The sequence below is a fragment of the Mirounga leonina genome, unplaced genomic scaffold (assembly GCF_011800145.1).
Source record: "Mirounga leonina isolate KUSES-001 unplaced genomic scaffold, KU_Mleo_1.0 Mir_154, whole genome shotgun sequence".
NCBI classification, from domain to species: domain Eukaryota; kingdom Metazoa; phylum Chordata; class Mammalia; order Carnivora; family Phocidae; genus Mirounga; species Mirounga leonina.
The window spans coordinates 20,443,580-20,462,254 of NW_023270389.1; the positions used below are offsets into that span (position 1 = coordinate 20,443,580).

The window sequence follows — 18,675 nt, forward strand, 5'->3', positions numbered from 1 at the left end:
TGGATGGATGGATGGATGGATGGATAAGTGGATGGATGGATGGATGGATGGATGGATGGATGGATGGATGGATAAGGAGAGAGAAGAAGAGAGGAAGAATTACATTCCTATGATCACACCTGCTTGCTGCTTCAAACTCCCCCTCTTTTTTTTTTCTTCTTCTCCCAGTAATACTTCTCTAGATTGATGTCTAAAGTCATTCTCTTCATTTCCTCGCTTCCTAGCTTCTCATCAATCTGATCTAACTAGACTTTGTCACCACTATTTTACAGGAACTGTGCTAAGCAAGATCACCAAAACCCCATCACATCCAAACTGATGTCACTTCTCTTCCCTTATCTTAGACACTCAGCTATTTTACTACCCCTTCTCCTTGAAACATTTTCCCCTCCTGTGGCACTGCATTGTCTGGTGTTGCTCCTGGCTAACCAGCTGCTCATTCTCAGCTCATTCACATCTTTAGATACCACTTTATACACTTCATTCTCACAAATCTGTATTTCCAGCTCTGACCTCTCCCCTTAACTCTCTGTCTAAAAAGCATTTGTTTCCATCTTAACATGTCCAAAACTGAACTCTTGACTTTCCCCCATATAGGTTCTTCTACCATGTTCCCCTTATTAGTAAATGGTACTACAGCCTACCCAGTTGCTCAAGCCAGAAACCTAATAGTTACTTTTTTGTCTTTTTTTCTCATATCCCAAACTAAAGCTATCAGAAGTCTTAACTTTAAAAATATATCCTAGCTCTCACCATTTCTTTCCATTCTTTATTACAGTGGTCCAACCATCATCATCTTTCACTCACACTACTAAAATCTCCTCCTGCTTGCCCACCCATCATTCTTACACCAAAAATTCTGCATTCCATACAAAAGCAAGAATGGGCTTTTTTAAAATGCAGATCAGATCACGTTGTTTCCCTGGTGAAAACCCTCCAATGAATTTTCCTTACAAATAAAATAAAATCAAAAACCTTCAGCATGGCCTAGAAGCCCTTGTACCATCTCATCTCTATCTATGTGATCAAATCCCATGCAATTCTCCCCCATTGCTCAATACATTTCAACAATATTGACCTTCTTTTTCTTTCCTGGTTGTGATCAAGACCTCTCTCAGAATAAGTTCACATCCCAGTTTACCTGGCTGATCCAGTTTCGTTTCTGTTGTCTGGATATCCTTTCCACTTTATTATTTGTCCCAAACTATTATTTTGCTTTAAAACCAAGGCTTATTAACAGTTACATTAAAATAAGCCAGGATGGGCTTGGTAGAGCTTCACTTTGTACTTCTAGTTACTTCCCTGGTCTTAGTGAATAGTATGTGAGACACACATGTAGTAAACTAAGCTCTTACCCTAACAAACTAGTTAAATTTGAAAGGTGACAATTAGAGAGCATGTTTTCTGTTTTTCAGACCCCTTCCAAAGGAAAAGTAACAAACAAGCTGAGTTTTTCCTAAAAAAAAAAAAAAAAAAAAAAAAAAGTGCACTGGGATAAAAAAAAAAAGGGCTAGGGAGAGCCAACTTTTCCAGGTCTTGGTTGATGGTAGGAGATGTAGTATCTCTGCTTCTAATGTAGGAACACCAGAGGAAGACAAACAAATCCCACCCCAAAAGGCTATTTCTGGTGTCCTAGCCAGTGGGGCAAGAACTTGAGTAATATCCTGTGGACTACTGGACTGGGTGTTGGAGTCTCACAGCGGTGGCTATAAGGTAAGATTGTCTTTATTTTTGTAGGAAACTAGTAAGACAGCACAGATGCTGAGCACAGATTATGACTGATGACTTTTAGCCCTGATTCAGCCCTGGAGGAACAGCTGTGTGGGTTGGCAGCAATGTCAGTAAAAGGGATCTGCTCCGTCTGCTCGGGCTGGCAAGGTTTCCGAAGAGCAGCAACATCCACAATAGCGCTCAGAAGGATGCTGTTCAGCACACTCCCAATTTTTAGGAGATAGAAACTTGGGACAACCTCATTAGACAGAGTACGTAACCCTGGGGTCCATGAGGATATATGGAGATGAAAAAGAAAAAAATGGGCTGCCACAGGTTGCAAATAGAGATTTAGAGTCATATTCATTTTATAGTAAACAATATGAGCATTTTTTGAACTCTACTCTGAGTCATTTCACTTTATGGTCTCCAAAACACATAATAAATCTGAACACACACTATTCACAAGAGAACTGCTACAAAGCCCTTGATGCCTAGCACATGCTGGGTAAACAGTAGGCAATATCACTGACTAGTAGTACCAGGAGTATCCAGACTATGTAAGCTGCCTCCAAGTTTCCAAGAAGTTACAGGCTCTTGTTTGCACCTTCAGAGTGTACATTCTACTTGGGTTGTAACTGGAATACAAACGAATTTAAGTGGTAGTAAAAGTCAAAATGAGAGTAAGCTCCAAAGTAAGTATTCCAACAATAAATGCTGCAGGAGTTCAATTAAAGGGAGTTATTCAGAACTGTTTAGTATCTCTTGAAGTAAAAAGTATTGAGTTCATGAGTACAGTGGTCTACACAAATCTCAATGAACAATATAAATAATGCTAACAACATCTTGATAAGGAAAGTTGTAAGCACCAAGAACAAGTTTAATGTTTTAATCTATTTTCTTTTCCCTTAAAATAAATGATTTACTGTTATAAGTTCAATTAAAGTACATATTGAGAAAGTGTAAGAACCTAAAAAATATAAGATGGCCACCCACTCAGGGCCAGTATGTTACAGTACTTCAGTAAATCGCTCCAACACTCAACCCACATGGGACCTAGAAACTATCTCATCAGTGTCCCAGAATGATAACATTCAGGGATGCTGATTTATGCAAACCAAGCCTACAAGTGACTAATGTCAATGGACAACTTTACCTAGAGGAATGTAATTGTCAGTTGGTCTAACCAGTACACTTCCTTTAGACGCATGCTTCACAAAAACAAAATTTTCAGATGCACTTGGTGAAGATAGGCTCAGAGTGGGGAGCAGGGCAGTTAATTTTATGATTGGAATGTTTGATGACATTAGATCTAATGGCCTTATGGGCCCATCTCCTTAATAAGGAAGGAATCACCAAATAGCTCCACAATTCATGTTGAACACCTAGAACGTGGTCTGGTTTGCTGTAGGCATTTCATAGTATTGGTTGAATGAATGAGTGAAAGTTCCCCTTGAACAGTGCTTGGATAATCATTGCCAAACTTTGTCTTGATATTTTTCTACAATTTTTTTTTCCTGAAGTGTTCTCAATTGCATTTTTCTAATCAACACATTTTTTTTAATGATATATGAATACCTTTAATCTTTATAGTCAAGATTCACTAGCTAGAAAGCCAGTTGTTCTTTTTAAAACAGTTTCTCCAAATAATACATTATATGTTAAGAAAAAAAAAAGAAGAAGAAGAATGAAGGGGGGGAAATCGGAGGGGGAGACGAACCATGAGAGACGATGGACTCTGAGAAACAAAATGAGGGTTCCAGAGGGGAGGGGGGGTGGGAGGATGGGTTAGCCTGGTGATGGGTATTAAAGAGGGCACATTCTGCATGGAGCACTGGGTCTTGTGCACAAACAATGAATCATGGAACACTACATCAAAAACTAATGATGTAATGTATGGTGATTAACATAATAAAAGATTTTTTTAAAAAGAAAAGATAAAAAAACAGTTTCTCAATGTCAGCACTGTTGAGACATTTTATTTATTTATTTTTTAAAGATTTTTATTTACTTATTTGAGAGAGAGAATGAGAGACAGAGAGCATGAGAGGGAGGAGGGTCAGAGGGAGAAGCAGACCCCCCGCTGAGCAGGGAGCCCGACGTGGGACTCGATCCCTGGACTCCAGGATCATGACCTGAGCCGAAGGCAGCCGCCTAACCAACTGAGCCACCCAGGCGCCCCATTGTTGAGACATTTTAAACCAGCTAATTCTTTGTTGTTGAAGCGTTGTCCTGTGCCCTGCAGGATGTTTAGCAGCATCATGGGCCTCTCCTCGCTACTGCCGTAGAGCACTCACCCTCCTGTGTTTCCCGTTAATATTTGCAATACATGATAATATTCTGTTTCATGGTTTTTACATAGTTCACTGCAATAAGACTAAATGAAAAGAGGTTTGGTTGGGGGGTTAGGGTGGGGTAGGGTACAAGCAAGGGTTTGGGAAGGAAGAACAGCTAAGAATAGTTAAGAACAGTTAAGCCAATCAAAAATGTGCTCAGGCATTGCCAATTATCCCCCCAGGCACAAAATTAACCTCAACTGAGAACCAGTTCTGTAAAGTGATTTAGCTGCTCTTATCTGTTAAGTACGAATTTCAGAAGTTAACTATCAAAAATAATGTCACTGTGAGTTCTTAGTCTTCCAGTATCTCTCGTAAGCTCCACCCTATTCCCCAGGTATTGCCAACCCCACTAGACCATAATAGAGATACAATATTAGTAATTTCAAGGAGAGGGAAAAGAAAATAATTTGGAAGGAAATCAAGCCCCTTACTTCCTGTTGGGTGGAATGGAATTTTTTACTGTATATGCTGTTCTTGACAAAATGGGAACTTCAGTCCCAAGGAAGCTCGCAGGAGCTGATGGTCTATTCTCTGTGCCTGCTGATAAGGTCTCGGAAAGTCAGATATTTTTCTTTTAAAGTCAGACATGGTATTTCGACACCTTTTTACTATACCTTAGATTAGATACAACTGCCTTCAGAGACTTTTTTTTTCCTTCATTCTGAATCTTTTCTTCATTTGTCCAGTCAGGAAAATCAGAAAAGTTTAATGTGCCAGGAGTCACAAAAATGCCATTCTGATAAGCACTCAGAGCAAGGACATGCATCTAAAAAAAGCTTTAGTTTATTTCAGGAACTTACTAAAAGAGGTTCATAAGCTAAATTTTTCAGTCAATAAATTTGGTTTAAATGTGAACTGGGTAACAGGATAACATCAGTCCAAACTTCAAGACTTTTCCACTTCAAATAATTGCCTACAGAGGCGCCTGGGTGGCTCAGTCGTTAAGCGTCTGCCTTCGGCTCAGGTCATGATCCCAGGGTCCTAGGATGGAGCCCCGCATCAGGCTCCCTGCTCCGTGGGAAGCCTGCTTCTCCCTCTCCCACTTCCCTCTCTTGCTGTGTGTGTCTCTCTCTGTCAAATAAATAAATAAAATCTTCAAAGAAAAAATTGCCTACAATAGAACCAAAGGTTACTTATAGTTATTCCCAGTAACAAACCTTGCTGCAAAAACCACTCTTTCAAAATACTTAAATGTAAAGAATAATAAAAGGCAACAGTCAAAAATGTAAGGACTCACAAAAATTTGGATCATTGTTCTTTCCCACACACAAAAAAATCCTCGAGCCTAGGATTACAAGTAAAATATATCATTGATTTTGAACATAAGAAGCAATGAGTGCACGACCAGCTATCAATTGCCAAAGATGAAGTCTCTCCTGGCTGGTGTTGTCCTGTTTTGTTTTGTTTTTAACTTTTTTTTTTAAGTAAATGCTTAGATCTTAGTATTATTTTTCCCAAAGACAAAAGTATAAAAACTGGACTGACCTATGTGATTTATCATAGCTAACAAACTGATTTTTAAAAAGAAAAAAAAAAACAAACAGATTGCTGAAGAAGATGTGAAAATCAGAAAAAAATTAAAAGCTTTTCCCTGGGTAAAAGGGGTAGTCTGGGTAATTCCACTTTTTGTGTTAATGATTCTAGTAATTGCCTGATTATGGACACATGATTATTCTATTTAATTTGCCAACTGATTTTCCCAGTGTGTCTACATTGTTTGGTTTTCTATAATTTCTTCATTTATAAAATAGAGAGGATATTGATCTTCCTTATACAGGGATACAAGGAGTGATAAGATGCATTTAAAGCATCTATTCTGAAAATATATTATGCAAAATAATTGAAAATTCACTTTCTTAAATAGCATAGTAAGCATGTAGTTGGTATTTAGTGATTATTAGATATCATCTTCCTTCTTTTCTTCATCCCTTCCTTAGTCTTCCTTTTTGCTTTGGGGAGTAGGAAAAGCACTGAGCCAGGAGTCAGGAAAATTATTCTAGTACTAAACTGTCACTAACTACTTGACATCAGACTAATTTCAGTATCCTCATCTTTAAAACAGAATAATGCTATTTCCCTTTTCTACTTCACATAGTTTTATGATCATGAAATGAGATAATGCATGTGAAAAACACTCTATAATTGTAATATCCTATGTAACACTAAGATGCTATTAGCAGGACTTTAAAACGAAAACTAAAGAGACTATTTGGGCCTATTAAGAATTCATCACAGGGCGCCTGCATGGCTCAGTCGGTTAAGCGACTGCCTTCGGCTCAGGTCATGATCCTGGAGTCCAGGGATCGAGTCTCGCATCGGGCTCCCTGCTCGGCAGGGAGTCTGCTTCTCCCTCTGACCCTCCTCCCTCTCCTGCTCTCTGTCTCTCATTCTCTCTGTCTCAAACAAATAAATAAAATCTTTAAAAAAAAAAAAAAGAATTCATCACAGGGGTGCCTGGGTGACTCAGTTGGTTGAGTGTCTTACTCTTGATTTCGGCTCAGGTCACGATCTTAGGGTTGTGGGATTGAGCCCTGAGTCGGGGGCTCCATGCTCAGCAGGAAATCTGCTTATGTTTCTCTCTCCCTCTCCCACTCCCCTCCCAACTTGAGAGTGCTCTCTCTCTCAAATAATAAATAAATAAATCTTTAAATTAAAAAAAAAGAATTCGTCACAGCCTCTATCATTTATAAATTTTAGATGACTTTCAGTTTTTAAGGACTCCAAGTAGTTATTTATTTTTACCTAATCCCATGAGCATATATCAGTCAAAAATCACTAGCGTTATGTTCTAGGAGCCTAATTCTTATTCCACAAAAGCCTGGGGGACCTGAAAAGGATAAAAATCTGGCCTATGTTAATGCCTACACTCAATTATATAATAGTGCACATACCAAAGATTTTCAAAATGTATCTCAGAATAGCTGAATAGCAAAACTAGTTCTCAAGTAGCAGAATTAACATCAACTTTGTCAATTTCTCTTCTCTAACTCTTTTAACTGGCCATAGTCTCCAACCCTCATTTCTCAGTGGCTTTCCAAATGACATCCACTTCATGAAATTCTGCATCTTTTGCAAATTTTGCTGGTAAGCTTTGCATTATACTTGCACCATATGTTAGTGACAGTTACCAGGACTGATGTTAAGCAGGGAGGGGGTTGTGAATAGAAAATGTATCCGTTCTCAATTCATTAATGGATGCTTCCCTATTCTGATGGCTTTTGCATCTCTGTGCACTCAGTATGGAAACCAGGATAATGAACAATCAGATAAGGAGGACACCCTATTCCTACCTCAAAAGGTTGCTGTGAGGATAAAAATGAAATTCTTCTTGGCACACAGTAAGCCCCAATAAATGTTGCTTATTTTAAAGATAGAAGGCAGTAAGCAGAAGCCATTAGGCAGAAACAAGGAGAGACAGAAGTAACCGATGGTGGGATAGGAAGAAATCTCTAGAGGGAAGCAAAGGAAGAGGTGCTGAGTCACAAGCATGACAGGCAAGGAGAATCACTCAGCTCCCTCACTGATCCTGAGAACTGCAGCCTTGCTGGGTTTTCTGGCTCTCCTCTGAGACTACGAGGACATCCTGAGAATACACTGCTATCACCTGAGGTAACTGAAGGATGTCTCAACCCTGAAATAACAAAACAATCTATTTGTTAAATTGTAATCAACCAGACTTGCTCCAAGAAGATACTGACAAAAGAAACACTCCCCTCACCTAATGAAAGAGCTCTTTTCTTTTCTGATTTAACTGAGTCTCTGAGCTGTTCTGTTCCTTGGGATTCAATAGATCTCAAAGGATACTTTCTCCAACCTTCATGTAAAAATAAATAAATAAATAAATAAATAAATTCTTAGTAATTCATTAAGTATGTTTAACACTCCAGAATTTGTGAAGCATTTTATGCCACATTCTTAAGAGGAGAGTACAACAAATCCTGGGAATGGAATCTTGGAATTTTCATTTTTAATAAGATCCCTAGATGACTAGCCAGTTTCATAATTTTTCACCTACTAAATGAGAACCAAATTCCAGTTTTACCTTCCTAGGAATGTTTGCATGTCATCTGAGGTTGTGGGTGTTTAAAAACTCTTCAATCACACATAGTCTTTTTGTTTATTACATATTACTAATACCATCCATGGGTTTTCCATTAATTAACTAATTTATTATTCTATTCAACAATTATATTGAGCATACAATTAACATGTGTCAAGTAATGTATCAGAGGCTAGGTTTCCCTAGCTCACCTTTCAAGATCAACCTTTTACAAACCAGAATTACATAGCCAAGGGGATCCATGACAAGACCTGTCCATGACAACCCAAACTGACCTTCCTATGGAAACATCAATTCTGTAATAGAAAGATTTGGAATTCTAAGTGGACAGAATTGGATTTCAAGCCCCAGCTCTGCAGTCTTGGTTGCTATGGATTTGAAGCAATTTCTTCACATCTCCAAACATCTATAAAAGGTTTAATTTGAATGAATAATAGCACCTGTCTCATAGGGGTATAAGGATAAGAGATAATGCTATCATATGTTAAGTATCTGGTCAGTGTTTGGCATGTATAATTGATGCTCAATAAATGAGACATATTGCTATTATTATTAAAGGAGGTAGGACCAGACTTTTTTTTATGGAAGAGTCTTGGAAACCTCAATATTATCAATATTCCCATTTTCCGAATTAAAAAAAAAAAATGCTGGGGCACCTGGGTGGCTCAGTCGGTTAAGCATCTGCCTTTGGCTCAGATCATGATCCCAGGGTCTTCTCCCTCTGCTTGCCACTCCCCCTGCTTGTGTTCTCTCTCTCTGACAAATAAATAAATAAGATCTTTAAAAAAAACGCTTAGAGAAATAAAATCATTCATCCATGTAACAAACTTGTTTAGCAGTTCCTATGTGCCAGACCAGGGCTACTGTCTGTAGATACAAGGATAAAGAAGACAGTGGGGGCGCCTGGGTGGCTCAGTCGTTAAGCGTCTGCCTTCCGCTCAGGTCATGATCCCAGGGTCCTGGGATGGAGCCCCGCATTGGGCTCCCTGCTCTGCAGGAAGCCTACTTCTCCTTCTCCCACTCCCCCTGCTTGTGTTCCCTCTCTCGCACTCTCTCTCTCTGTCAAATAAATAAATAAAATTAAAAAAAAAAAAAAAAAGAAGACAGTGACCCTAAACTCAAGCACTCACTATCTCACAGAGGAGACACACAAGAATAACAAATGCCCCAAAAGAGGGAAGCACAGAGTTGTGGGGGCACATGAGCCAGCTCCTTCAGAATGCAAGCTAGAGTGGGTGTCAAGGAGGCTCCCCAGAGGGGATGTCCTAGCTGAGTCATGAAGGAAGTGACCTGACAAAAGTGGTTAATCATTGGCAGCCTGGCCCTGAAACCAAATCCTTGTCCCCAAGACCAGTGAACGTGTCACTTACATCGCAGCTTCTTTGATTAAATACAATTAAAAAGTAGTTTTTAGCACTCGCTTTATGGAAAAGCCTGTAGTAGGTGGCAACAAAGGTGAGTAATTATAGTTCTTATCTCATGAAAGCAAGTGGAAATAAGTCAAACATACAGATAACCAACTCAAAACAAAAGTGGCAAAAGAGTTTAATATTCAAAATCAAGTGTTGGACGTTCTACATCAGCTTTCAGTTAGTTCTCAGACTTTCAAGGTGGAGCCTAGTGATTCCTCACCTACCAATGTGAATTCCACAAATGTGAATAAATACCACCCGGTAGCAAAGCCAAGTGGATATTATTCACCACTTTGTCTGTAAATTGTAATACAGTTTCTTTAATTTCTGCTTAACCCAATTCAAAAGGAGCTTCTTTTTTGACCTGTAGGTGCCAAGAATTCTATATTTCGCTGTACATAGTGCTTCTGCTTACTTTAAATTGTTTACTGGTAGAACCTATTTAAAATGTTTTATTTAAGGCAACTACATCTTCATAGTTGAAATTTTCCTTTAGTTTTCTTTTGAGTGCTTTCTTCATCAAATTGGGGAATCCAAATTATGCTTGCCTCAAGAAATCATTGACAAAACTTCCTATCACTCTGTGCTTTGGAGCGATATAGGAATTATCTGGCACCTAACAGTTTTATCCAGTTCATCTAAAAATTCTATTGAACTCTGAAGTCACTACTTACTATAGCAGTGCTCCTGCTCTGGATTCACCTTCAGACTCTTTCTTAACATAGCATTCCACATAACCATGAAGTGACAAACATAAATCAGGTAATTTATTTTCAATTTTTCTTCTATACAGTTGACCCTTGAACAATATGTGTTTGAACTGCACAGGTCCACTTATATGTGGATTGTTTTTCAATAAATACAGTACAGTACTGTAATGTATTTTCTCTTCTTATGATTTTCTTAACATTTTCTTTTCTATAGCATACTCTATGGTAAGAATGCTGTATATATATATATAACATACAAAATATGAGTTAATCAACTATTTATGTTCGTGGTAAAGCTTCTTACTCAACAGTAGGCTATTAGAAGTTAAGTTTTGGGGGAATCAAAAGTTATATGTAGATTTTAAACTACATGGGGTCAGACCCCTAACCCCACGTTGTTCAAGGGTCAAGTGTATTAAGAAATGAATTTAAGACCTGAATTACTTTCTGTGTATTTGACCACTTCCCATGGATTTTCATATGTAATGATCCCCTTTTTAATAATTTCTTAGTAGCCTTTGACTTTTATTTTTATTTCCTCCTTGGCCTACAAGTTCTTCATTTAGTAAATTGCCCGTAGAAAGTAAAACCTAGGGCAACTTACTATGTGTGTTGCTGGTACAGTTTGTAAAATAATATAATTTTACCCTCACTGACTGCCCCTGAAGCACAACCTTGTTTCAACCTCTACTGCTTTATAATGGAAACTCTTTCAGGTTACAATGAGGAATCATCCACTACTTCTCAAGAGGCTCCAACATACCTGCTCTTCAAGTCTGATTGGGTTTGGCTTCAGTTTGGTCTCCTCTGCTACATACATTCCTGAAGTTCCTCATTTCTCTCTCATATCAATGCTATCTTTCCTTCTTTTCCAGTGGTCATTCAGAAGTTTGCTTGTTCCCCCCCCCCGACCTTTTTTTTTTTTTTTACATTTTTGGTTCTTTCAATGGACTGTGGATAAGCAGGGAAGGTAAGTGCACAGGCTCAAGACATGATGGTAAAAGCAGAAACCTGGGTACCTGGGTGGCTCAGTGGGATAAGTGTCTGCCGTCGGCTCAAGTCATGACCTCAGGGTCCTGGGATCGAGCCCCGCATCAGGTTCCCTGCTCAGTGGTGAGTCTGCTTGTCCCTCTCCCTCTGTGATCTCTTTCTCTCAAATAAATAAAGAAAATCTTTAAAATAATAAATAAATAAAAGCAGAAACCAAGAAATCTTTAAGTGCTTCAAGTGCTACCCACCTGACCATACCCTTAATAAGGCTTTCCTGTTTGTTTTCCTCTTCTTAAACCTGAGGAAATCATCTAAACAGATCATTAATATGTTATATGTTATATATTATGATGTTATAATAATTTTGAACATTATGATCCAAATAATGCAATAGTGCCTATGTGTGAACAGAAATACAGAGCTTAAAAACAATGAAAATATGAAGAAAATTATTTTCTATAATTATGAGATTTAAAACCATTGAGCAATGTTTTGTCCATTTGCCTGACAGAAGCAAAAAGACGCAACCCATTACATAATGGTTCACAATAGAAATTTCTGAAAAGTCTCAGAAATCACCTACTTTTATATTAGATTTTATTTACTATTAAATTGTCTAAAGCAATACAGAGATATACATAAATAATACATATATGGGAGAAGATATTTGCAAATCATATTTCCAAGAAGGGTCAATATCCAAAATATATAAAGAACATCAACAATTCAATAATAAAAATGGTAACTAGACTTATTGCATGATCAGTTCACAATGTATACAAATGTCAAATCACTGTTGTATGTATGAAACTAACAGAATATTGTATGTCAATTATACATCAATAAAATAATGAGATGTAGGTGGCTTCATTCAAACACATATTGCAATAGATAGTAAAATGAGACAAATGATAATATCATGTGTTTTTTTTAAATCCTGTGGGGGCCTTCTTAAATATTTTTATTGGAGGAAATGTGAGTTATCCATATGTTGATAATGTTTTATTTTTTATTTTTTAAATTTTTTATTGTTATGTTAATCACCATACATTACATCATTAGTTTTTGATGTAGTGTTCCATGATTCATTGTGCATAACACCCAGTGCTCCATGCAGAACATGCCCTCTTTAACACCCATCACCAGGCTAACCCATCCTCCCACCACCCTCCCCTCTAGAACCCTCAGTTTGTTTTTCAGAGTCCATCATCTCTCATGGTTCATCTCCCCCTCTTATTCCCCGCCTTCATTCTTCCCCTCCTGCTATCTTCTTTTTTTTTTCTTCTTAACATATATTGCATTCTTTGTTTCAGGGGTACAGATCTGTGATTCAACAGTCTTGCACAATTCACAGTGCTCACCATAGCACATACCCTCCCCAAAGTCTATCTCCCAGCCACCCCATCCCTCCCACCCACCCCCCCACTCCAGCAACCCTCAGTTTGTTTCCTAAGATTAAGAATTCCTCATATAAGTCAGGTCATATGATACATGTCTTTCTCTGATTGACTTATTTCACTCAGCATAACACCCTCCAGTTCCATCCACATCGTTGCAAATGGCAAGATCTCATTCCTTTTGATGGCTGCATAATATTCCATTGTATATATATACCACCTCTTCTTTATCCATTCATCTGTCGATGGACATCTTGGCTCTTTCCACAGTTTGGCTATTGTGGACATTGCTGCTATAAACATCGGGGTGCACGTACCCCTTCGGATCCCTACTTTTGTATCTTTGGGGTAAATACCCAGTAGTGCAATTGCTGGATCATATGGTAGCTCTATTTTCAACTTTCTGAGGAACCTCCATACTGTTTTCCAGAGTGGCTGCACCAGCTTGCATTCCCACCAACAGTGTAGGAGGGTTCCCCTTTTTCCGCATCCCCGCCAACATCTGTCGTTTCCTGACTTGTTGATTTTAGCCATTCTGACTGGTGTGAGGTGGTATCTCATTGAGGTTTTGATTTGGATTTCCCTGATGCCCAGTGATGTGGAGCACTTTTTCATGTGTCTGTTAGCTATTTGGATGTCTTTGGAAAAATGTCTGTTCATGTCTTCTGCCCATTTCTTGATTGGATTCTTTGTTCTTTGGGTGTTGAGTTTGATGAGTTCTTTATAGATTTTGGATACTAGCCCTTTATCTGATGTGTCATTTGCAAATATCTTCTCCCATTCTGTCAGTTGTCTTTTGGTTTTGTTGACTGTTTTCTTTGCTGTGCAAAAGCTTTTTATCTTGATGAAGTCCCAATAGTTCATTTTTGCCCTTGCTTCCCTTGCCTTTGGTGATGTTTCTAGGAAGAAGTTGCTGCGGCTGAGGTCGAAGAGGTTGCTGCCTGTGTTCTCCTTTAGGATTTGGATGGACTCCTGTCTCACATTGAGGTCTTTCAACCATTTGGAGTCTGTTTTTGTGTGTGGTGTAAGGAAATGGTCCAGTTTCATTCTTCTGCATGTGGCTGTCCAATTTTCCAAACACCATTTGTTGAAGAGACTGTCTTTTTTTCCATTGGACATTCTTTCCTGCTTTGTCAAAGATCAGTTGACCATAGAGTTGAGGGTCCATTTCTGGGCTCTCTATTCTGTTCCATTGATCTATGTGTCTGTTTTTGTGCCAGTACCATACTGTCTTGATGATGACAGCTTTGTAATAGAGCTGGAAGTCTGGAATTGTGATGCCGCCAGCTTTCTTTTCTTTTTCAACATTCCTCTGGCTATGCGGCGTCTTTTCTGGTTCCATACAAATTTTAGGATTATTTGTTCCATTTCTTTGAAGAAAGTGGATGGTATTTTGATGGGGATTGCATTGAATGTGTAGATTGCTCTAGGTAGCATTGATGTCTTCACAATATTTGTTCTTCCAATCCATGAGCATGGAACATTTTTCCATTTCTTTGTGTCTTCCTCAATTTCTTTCATGAGTATTTTATAGTTTTCTGAGTATAGATCCTTTGCCTCTTTGGTTAGATTTATTCCTAAATATCTTATGGTTTTGGGTGCAATTGTAAATGGGATCGACTCCTTAATTTCTCTTTCTTCTGTCTTGTTGTTGGTGTATAGGAATGCCACTAATTTCGGTGCATTGATTTTATATCCTGCCACTTGACTGAATTCCTGTATGAGTTCTAGCAGTTTTGGGGTGGAGTCTTTTGGATTTTCCACATAAAGTATCATATCATCTGCAAAGAGTGAGAATTTGACTTCTTCTTTGCCGATTTGGATGCCTTTGATTTCTTTTTGTTGTCTGATTGCTGTGGCTAGGATTTCTAATACTATGTTGAATAGCAGTGGTGATAGTGGACATCCCTGCTGTGTTCCTGACCTTAGGGGAAAAGCTCTCAGTTTTTCCCCATTGAGAATGATATTCGCTGTAGGTTTTTCATAGATGGCTTTTATGATATTGAGGTATGTAACCTCTATGCCTATACTCTGAAGAGTTTTGATCAAGAAAGGATGCTGTACTTAGTCAAATGCTTTTTCTGCATCTATTGAGAGGATCATATGATTCTTGTTCTTTCTTTTGTTAATGTATTGTATCACGTTGATTGATTTGTGGATGTTGAACCAACCTTGCAGCCCAGGGATAAATCCCACTTGATCGTGGTGGATAATCCTTTTAACGTACTGTTCGATCCTAATGGCTAGTATTTTGGTGAGAATTTTTGCATCCATGTTCATCAAGGATATTGGTCTGTAATTCTCCTTTGGATGGGGTCTTTGTCTGGTTTTGGGATCAAGGTAATGGTAGCCTCATAAAATGAGTTTGGAAGTTTCCCTTCCATTTCTATTTTTTGGAACAGTTTCAGAAGAATAGGTATTAATTCTTCTTGAAATGTTTGGTAGAATTCCCCTGGGAAGCCATCTGGCCCTGGGCTTTTGTTTGTTGGGAGATTTTTGATGACTGCTTCAATTTCCTTAGAGGTTATAGGTCTGTTCAGGTTTTCTATTTCTTCCTGGTTCAGTTTTGGTAGTTGATACATCTCTAGGAATGCCTCCATTTCTTCCAGGTTATCTAATTTGCTGGCATATAGTTGCTCATAATATGTTCTTATAATTGTTTGTATTTCTTTGGTGTTGGTTGTGATCTCTCCTCTTTCATTCATAATTTTGTTGATTTGGGTCATTTCTCTTTTCTTTTTGATAAGTCTGGCCAGGGGTTTATCAATCTTGTTAATTCTTTCAAAGTTCATTCTAGTTTCGTTGATCTGTTCTACTGCTCTTTTGGTTTCTAGTTCATTGATTTCTGCTCTGATCTTTATTATTTCTCTTCTCCTGCTGGGTTTAGGCTTTATTTGCTGTTTTTTCTCTAGCTCCTTTAGGTGTAGGGTTAGGTTGTGTACTTGAGACCTTTCTTGTTTCTTGAGAAAGGCTTGTATTGCTATATACTTTCCTCTTAGGACTGCCTTTGCTGCATCCCAAAGATTTTGAACAGTTGTGTTTTCATTTTCATTGGTTTCCATGAATTTTTTTAATTCTTCTTTAATTTCCTGGTTGACCCATTCCATGTTTATAATGTTTTAAATGAGCATCTTATATATCAGTGCCTTGTCAATTTTCCTCCTAATTTGGGTCTTTGTTGAACAATTTTACAAAATAGGTATTCTACTTATAACAGGTAAAAGGCAGATTTTAAAAAAATACAAACAGATTATCTCATAAAAAGCAAACAGAAGAAATACTAACAGAAAGAATAGAAAATTAACTTATAAATATGGCGAAATTCAATGTTATATGGAAGCTATTTTATAAGTTTACAGTCAGAATTTAATTATAGGTATCAAGAACATATGAATTTTTGACAGAAGTCACACTGATAACAGATGGTAGACTCCCTGGAAAAGTAATCATTCATTCATTTATTCATTCATGCTTCCATCCATCCATTTCCTCAACAAATATTTATTGAGTATCCTCTATGTTCCAAGATACAATAATTTAAAGAAGAAAGAGAAGGACAAGAACAAGAATAGGAACAGGAATCAGAACCAGCATAAGAACAAGAAGAACAAAAACAAGAAGGAGAAGAAGTTGTCTAGTGGGAAATACTGGCAAGAAACCAGATAATTATAATTCACTGGGTTAAGTAATAGGTGTTGTGGGAGCACTTCAGAGGAGCACCTTACCCAGACTTGTTGATGAGGGGAAGGAAAAATGTGTATGTGATATCTAGGAGAGAAAGTTCGTTTAAGTGATACGTGAAGAAGTATGAATAATATAGAAAATAGTCAAATGAAACCAGATGAAATCTTTTTTGAAAAAAAGATCCAAGTAGAGGGAAGAACAGGAACAAGGGTACAGAGGAAAAAGAAAGCATGGCATGTAGAAGGAACTTAAAAAAAAAAAAATGCAGTAGAATAACAGCATAAAGAACACAGGAATGGTAATAAAAGGCTGGAAAAGGCATTCAGGGGCCAAGAAAAAGGATCTTATAGGTCAATTTAAGGAATCTGGAACTTACCTTAAGGGTAACAGAAAGTCATTAGTGGTTTTAATCAGGAAAGCAATAATGATCAGACAAGTGTTTTAGTAAAATCATGCTGACTGAAAAGCAGATAAGTTATTGAAAAGGATTGATTTACAAGATGAGAAATCAATTAGAAGCCTTGCTTGGATCCATAAGAGAGTTAGAGAAGATAATAAGGAAAGTGAAAGTGGGAGTGAAGAGAAGTTTATAGTTCCAAAAGACATTTAAGTTGTAAAATTCATAGGCAGGATAGATTCAATCCAGGACTGAGAGAAGGTGGAACTCAATGGTAACCACTCCCTCTCTCTATCCCCATGTTCCATCTCAAGCACCTGAGTGGGTGAAGGTGCCATTCCCTGAGATAGAAAGCAAAGGCGAAGAAATAGGCTTAGGTGCAAAGATGGGAAACGCTATTTTTAACAAGTTTGTTTGAGTCATCTAAGTGAATCAAGCTAATGAACAACTAGCTATAAGGCTTTGAAATAAGGAGAGAGAACAGCATTTTATTAAGGATTTTTGCATCTATGTTGCACTCCAGTTTTATTTTCTTATGATGTCCCTCCCCCAACACTTACATACTCACAAACACATTTTCTCCTTTCCTGAAGCTCTTAAGCACTTCTCTGTCAAATCAAAAAGCAATGTGTTAAGGCGGTCTGTTTATATATTATATAACAAAAAGAAACCTTAAATACTTAATATTTAAAGAAAAGGGGGATACTCTACCCTGGTAACAATTTCACAAAACAGAGACGGCTTCCTCCAGTTGCTCCTTAGATTTTATTACAGTCAACCAAAACCCCAATGAATCATGGTGTTCCCCAATAGACAGGATAACCAAGGTCTCCAGGAGGTGGAAAAGAGAAGATAAAAAACAAACTGTCAAGTTGACTGAAATTCTGGAGCTCTTAGTTTCTGCTGGGTATTTCAGGACAAGAATTAAAGGCTTATCACCTTTCGGCAAGGTAATAGGAAGAATGACTCACTGCATCATTCTTGCACCCTGACACTGATGTTGATTTATTCTTTTAAGGATTATGATTGGTTAAAAAAAAAAAAGAAAGAAAAGAAGAAGTTCTCTCATAAAAAAATTATCTCCATCCTGTGAAAGATAAAGTTTTTATACCAGCTTGAGCCCCACCATGTTCAGGATATGAATTGTATTCACATAGTTCCTGCTCTTCAGAGAAGGAAATGAAAGTCTATAAATATGAACAGACTTTCCTGGAATATTGCAGTAACACAGCATTTGGTTCTGCTGAATCAGCATCTTAGACATTCAAGTTGTTATTCCATTGGACAGCAAGTGCTGTGAAGAGTTTCTCCTCCCCTGGTCAGTAGAATGCAGTAAGTTGGGAATACTCTTCTAGCCATCTCTGAGTTGATGTTCATTGTAGTAGGAGTTCATCTCTGTCAACTCACATGTACCAAGTAGACAGTGGCTAGAGAACCAAACCACAGAAACAGCAGAAATGGGTAAACTATATTGATGCCCACTCTACATCCCAATTCTAGAAAATCTACAATCTCCCTCAGGATCATGACTTCAGAAAGAGTAAAGACCACTAAATGAGATGTTGACATTTCATAGTCACAGTGAATTTTTTAAAGGGCAAATTGGATAACTGCATTTTAATGGCTGTCTTGTGCTCTGCCATTACCATGGGGGGGGGAAAGACTGGACTTTATAACAGGTTATAAGATAAGGATGAGCGATATGAAGTGCACAACCAAACATTGAACTCCACCAGCCTGTATCTGCTGACCCCCAGCTGACCTCAGGACACATGAGGGAGCCCGGCCAAGACCTACAGAGCCATGCAGCCTACCCCAGCTCAGATCGGCTAATCTCCAGCCTACTCCAAGATGCATGACTAAGCTTATCCAAGTCAGCGGAGATGTTCAGCCCAGACAAAACCAGTGGACACCCAGCCAATCTTCAGACTTACTGTCAATAAGATTGAGTTATTAATTGAGCCAGACAAGGTCTG

At 38.1% G+C, this 18,675-nt stretch overlaps 1 long non-coding RNA gene across 2 annotated transcripts in view; it reads right to left on the reverse strand.

Moving 5' to 3' along the window:
- LOC118014106 overlaps positions 1-18,675 on the reverse strand; it is a 204,932-nt gene that overhangs the window by 65,021 nt on the left and 121,236 nt on the right. Inside the window, exon 6 of one of the 2 annotated variants that reach the window (XR_004680198.1) lies at positions 15,678-18,126. The exons of the other annotated variant lie outside the window; for it this stretch is intronic. This is a non-coding gene — a long non-coding RNA (uncharacterized LOC118014106). Of the gene's footprint in view, positions 1-15,677; positions 18,127-18,675 lie in introns of those variants that run through there. 2 annotated transcript variants of the gene reach the window in all.